This window comes from Mytilus galloprovincialis, chromosome 13, assembly GCF_965363235.1.
Source record: "Mytilus galloprovincialis chromosome 13, xbMytGall1.hap1.1, whole genome shotgun sequence".
Classification (NCBI taxonomy): domain Eukaryota; kingdom Metazoa; phylum Mollusca; class Bivalvia; order Mytilida; family Mytilidae; genus Mytilus; species Mytilus galloprovincialis.
Window position 1 is genome coordinate 52,876,674 of NC_134850.1, and position 6,000 is coordinate 52,882,673.

At 31.4% G+C, this 6,000-nt stretch overlaps 1 long non-coding RNA gene across 1 annotated transcript; it reads right to left on the bottom strand.

The window, feature by feature from the left end:
- Window positions 1–1,340: 1,340 nt before the first annotated feature.
- On the bottom strand, window positions 1,341–4,070 carry LOC143056542 (uncharacterized). The gene is made up of 3 exons (XR_012972396.1): window positions 3,932–4,070; window positions 2,191–2,350; window positions 1,341–1,565 (listed from the first exon to the last, which is right to left on the bottom strand). It is a non-coding gene; the product is annotated as an uncharacterized LOC143056542 (long non-coding RNA).
- Between the last annotated feature and the right edge of the window lie 1,930 nt (window positions 4,071–6,000).

Genomic DNA, 6,000 nt, shown 5'->3' on the forward strand with positions numbered 1-6,000 from the left:
ATGTTCAAGGTTCGGTTTACGTGGTGAGGTCAATATCAATAATATTTCATGAATGGAATGTTTGAAAAATACTTAGTATATGTATGTCCGTCTGATGGGTTTCATCTGATCAAATCCTTATACTTTACTCAATAAAATATGATCGAATGGAACAAAAGGACAACATTTTCTTATCTATTTATATAATATTTTTGTTTATAATTGGAGTTTAGAATTTAGTCTTATCTATTCAATTTAAGCACAAGAACTTTTTTAGCGGCAATATGTTTTATCATTTTAATTTTGGCACCCTCGACATGGCACTCTCAGCTGTCGTGACACATAATTGTTATTCTACGTTTCTTTTTGTCATATTTTTTATTTTTTTTGTCCACTCTTTTGTCTTGCTTATATCTCTCAATTGTTATGGATCAATACCACAATTATGTTACCCATCATATGTGCCATCCGAGTTTTGCATTTTTAAGATGGCTGCCATACCATGGACAATGCAAAAATGCAAAAAAAAAAAAAAAATTTAAAAAATTCAAAATGGCCGTCACCCACACACGGGGAAAATTTAACATGTTCGCTATGGGAAAATTCATCAAACTTGCATTTTCGTAAAGAGTAAATGATCAAACATAATAAAACTTTATAGATATGTTAAAAATTAAAAACACAAAAATACTGACCTCCGAGGAAAATTCAAAAAGGAAAATCAAAAATCAAAAGGCAAAATCAAAAGTCCAAACACATCAATGACATGGTCAAGGTTATCATGGAAACAGTAAAAATGTCAAAAAGATGAAAATGCTCCTATCTTAAAATGATACTTTACTAAAATGATAAATGATAGAAGAAGATGTGCTGTTTGAAATTGGAATTTACAAAATGCATGGCTGCTTATACCATGGCAATAGGTAGACGAGGGTCTATCTGCTAATGCTAGCCATTACAAATCTTGTTGATTTGTGTTTAATATTTCCTGTCTATTTATATCAAAAACTATCAACACCGACATTTTAATTTTTACGATAACAATGTGCAAATTACTATCATCGTCCTTATACTGAAAAAACCTGTATAAAATCCATGTGATTATCACTTCCACCTTTTCGGTATTTGAAAAAAACTATCTGCTTTATACCCACGGCATTTTGTATAAAACTGAGGTGTCATTGACGTTGATTAGTTATTATATGTTCTATCATTTCTATCCACATACTAACCGTTTTTAAATCATTAATTCAAAGTTGATTAAGCTTTTATTAAAGCTGTTAACTGCATATTAAACTATTGTTGGTATACATGGTTATCTCTTCGAAATTCCATGCAGAGGATCAAGAAAATATTCATCAAAATGTTTGACTTCTTTAATTGTAGGCTACATTAAATATGATTCATAACTTTTTAAAATAGTTAATTTCATGTCATGGTGTGTTTGATCCAGTATCTATTGTCCACAGCAGCAATAGTTTGGACCACAATATGTCGCATCGCAACCATGTAACAGATAGCGATGTGCTGCAAGGTATTTCAAGGTGGACCTGCTATAAATGTGAACAGCGTCAAAACAGTGGTATCTGAAAAAATAAATAATTGTTTACACTTATAACTTACTGTTAAGTGAATGAACATTTAGATTGTGAGCATGTTGTGCAGCTATTTCAATGCATAATGTATAATTCTATGAAAGCAACCATTATGTTTTATTTCATTACCAGTTTTAATTCTAGTCAATTTATATGCGAAATTAACAAGTTTACCGACCTGTGTCCGGTTAAATTCCACAAAGTTTTGCGTTTTTTTTTTGCATTTTAATGTCTTAAATAGTAGCGATATAGTTGCACTTAAATCTTAAATACCCCCCCCCCCAAAAAAAAAGGAAAAAAAAAAGAAAAACAATTGGCCAAATTTTAGAGTAAATGTGTCAAGTGTTGTTTTTTAGAGCAAATATAAAGAAGAATGATACAACTGTTGATCTCATTTATTTAAAAGTCGGGCAAAATATTGGAGATTTTTTTTTATATAGTTTTGAATGAAAATATAGGTACATTATGGTGATTGCATGTCGAGGACACAAGAAAGTAATTTTTCAGAGTAGTGGTGTGGGAATACAAACATGTAGTTGTCAAAAACCTCAATTCTTAATTGCAGGACTGTTACATCAAACTTTCTTGACTTGCCAATACGTCCCATAATACTTACGTTGCACCTTGTTCTTTGCAAATGTCTTTACACTTCTTTCCTGGATTCGTGCATGTTCTTGTAACAGCAAGAACTCGCCCATAGAATGTCATGGAACCGTTAGTTTCTGCTGTGCAAATCGCAAGGGCAACTTCATCTTTACTATATGATAGTACAACTCCTGAAATAGTAATCAAAGAAGCATTTCGTTAAACAAAAAGTTAAAAATATTTTGGGTTTAAAAAAAAAGGGCAAAGTACTGTCCTAATTCGTATTTATTGTGATTACCTAAATAAAACCCTATCGTAGATGTTGAGAGTTAAAATCGAACCAATAATTAGAATAAAGTCTCGTTATAGAAATCAACAAAATGTAGAATTTCTTTTTGTTATGAACAATCTTTCCAAACCAGATTCTATATTTTTTTTACATATTAAAAGATGACTGAGACCTTAAAATATTTAATTTGAAATGGCAGAAAATGGCAACATCATCAAAATCACCACCAAAATAAGCCTTGTTCTTATTTCAAATATATACTGCAATTTAAATAGAAAAGGAGTAGGTCCGTTAAGGGCCGATTTTTGCCCCAAATTTCAGTTTCATCTAACGAGATATTTAGGACACTTTTTAAACACTTAAGTGTCTATTTCAATTGATTCGATTAGTTTATGTTAAAGATTTTAACTGATTCAGTCATTAAAAACGCTCCGATTGAAGCTTAAATATGAAAAATCTATCAAATATGCCAAAAAACGTCACTTTTCAGGTGGTTTTCGTCAAAAATGAAAGTGGCCGCATCCGTGTTCATCCTCAACCTTTATATATGTTATGTATTATCATCAAATACAACTTATATTTCAATATTATGAATGAACACGAATGCGGCCACTTTCATTTAAGACGGAAACTGTCTAAAATTTAACTACAATGCTATAATTGTGAAGATTTCAGTGATTTAGCATGACTTTATGATGCTAGTACACGATATATGTGCATTGTATTGTCAAAAACAGCACATATTGATGTAGAAGAAGCATTCTACTTTCCAAAAAATAGCTAAAAGATTACATTTTCACAATTTTGCAAAACTGCTTAATTTGGGGCCAAAAAGGGGTCTTACTGAACCTACTCCTTTAATTTATTTAAGAAAAATAATGTATGGTCAGAGATTGACGTATTATGTCAAACATCTTTCATTACTACGCAATTTCATCAGTAATTGTGACCTTTGAACTATGAATTCTAATTTTTTTTTTGTTATTTAGGCATAAAGAAAACTGCCGGTATTAATTTTCCGATTGATATTCGTGCATACAACTTGTTACTTCTAACCAATCTGAAAATGAAACAACTGACCAATATAAAGTATTTCTATTAACACCTGTTCCTAAATTAGACTACACATTGCTTTATGGTCCACTCGTCGGAAGAAACACGCGGTAAAAAAAGCCCACTGTAAAAGGGCCGAGCCATCTTAAATTGATTAGATATTACATCAACTCTTTGATCATGTTGATGTTATTGACCACACCACACACTAATCTACCAGCAACCGTAGTCGATACCTACACAGCGAAGAAGGATTGCAACGTCGCGGTGGAAGTTCTTTGTTTTTTTGTAAATCAACACCACCTTTTTCATTAGTTTTCATTTAAATCTGTTTGAGTAAAACGGCTCGGTATAAGCTTTTTTATGATATGTTGCTGGAACAATTGTTACAACAAATAAAAGTAAAGTTGATCTGAAATTATTAACTTACCTTTCATACAACAAAGGAAAATCAACAAATGCCATATCATAGGAGACATTTTGCAGTGTTTGTTCAAACGCCAGCAGACAAGAAAAACATACGCAATAAGTAATGGGTTATGAATATATATACTAAACCCTTCCTCATAGGAAGCCGATTTTGTCACTGACATTCAACTTGTAATATCATTATAACTACGTCTCAAAATCACAAGGTGATATCGGAAAGACGTAAATTAAATAAAAAATGATAGATCTGGGGAAAACTATTTAATCAAAGAATGAAAAGTACATATGGATGGATGTCTTAAATGTTTTATCGGTTTTTTACCTCAATTTTTGATTGGTTGGCAAATGCTAGTTTTTTTTAGTGTTTTGACCGATTCCTAATACATGTACATTAAAACACCATACGTAATAGGTCAATATTATTTTATGTGGCATGCTTGTGAGGTGAACATGTCTGCCTAACAGGGATTATCTATGTCTGAACTCATAAATCAATTTTCTTAGTTCATTGGTCAATGTTGTGTTTTCATGGTTTAGTGTCTCATTTCCTGTAAAAAAAAAATGAAAACAACATGTTTATTAATTTCTTGAGTCCGAAGCGCTTTTCTGGATTTACCTTCATCAGGAACGCTCAAAGCCAAACGTTTGAAATCCGAAGATGTATAAGTACCGAAACCGTTGAAAAGCTATATGTCAACTGTAAGCTATGTGTCAGTTATGTTTAGCTTGTAATGGTTACAAGATTTACAAGTCAGTCAGACATTTACAAATCATTTGACCTTGTTTAGTGTCATGTTCATGGTTCATTGATCAATGCTAATATGTCCTAGATATCATGGTTTTGTCTAATTATTAGATACCAAAAGCAACAGGTTATTTAAATTTAGTGTAATTTATGATTGCAAGATTTATATGTATATCTGGTATGAATATTCTGATCTCGACCTCATCGGTCAATGTTGAGTTTCATGGTTATGTTTCTTTATGTTTTAGATTTGAAAGCAATAGGTCAATAATATTTGGAATATGGAATAATTGCAAGTACATAAAATTGAGAAATGAAATTGGGAATGTGTGAAAGCGACAACAACCCGACCATAGAGTAGACATTAAAATTCAGTTCAAGAGAAGTCCGAGTCCGATGTCAGAAGATGTAACATGTTTGTCTTGCAAGGATGATTTGACAATGACCCAAAGTAAAGTTAACATGGTAAAACTCCTAGGAAAATTAAATCGGATTAATTTTTTTTATAGATGAGACTGTTGGTTTTCCCGTTTGAATGGTTTTACACGAGTAATTTTGGGACCCTTTATAGCTTGTTGTTCGGTGTGAGCCAAGGCTCCGCGTTGAAGGTCGTATATTGACCTATAATGGTTTACTTTTTTAAAATTGTTATTTGGATGAAGAGTTGTCTCATTGGCACTCACACCACATCTCCTATATCTATTAAGAAGCTAATCAAGAAATATAATTATTCTAGATATATACCTGCAATTTTAAAGTTAGATCAGTTTACTTTCTGTTAATATTATTTTAATCCCTAATAAACTTTGTAATTTTTGAAAATACTTAATCTTTGAGTTTGAGTGCAGACTTTACATATTTATATTTTTTTTGAAAATCACAAAATGTTTAACATGTAACTGAAATTTCTAGCGTTTAATAATTCTTTTTTTTTGTCAACGCTATACAACTTTTATTAAACTGTATATTGAAAAGTAAAATCTCATAACTAAACTCCGAGGAAAATTATAAACGGAAAGTTGGCTAATCAATTTTTTGCTTGTGAGAGAAGTGGTTCATACCACATCTTTTTTTTTTCGAAAATCAAATGACAAAACACATCAAACGAATGGACAACAGCTGTCATATTCCTGACTTGGTACAGGCAATGTAGACTGTGTCATATATTCTAAAATAAGCATTTTTATTGCAAGTATATCATAGTATACTCATGAAGCTGTGATAATAATGAAATTGTGCATTTTTGATTAGATGGAAAGCACTTTTGGAAAATGGTATTTGTATAACAACTGATCAGTCAACCTTTAGCCTGGAGAGAGAGAGAG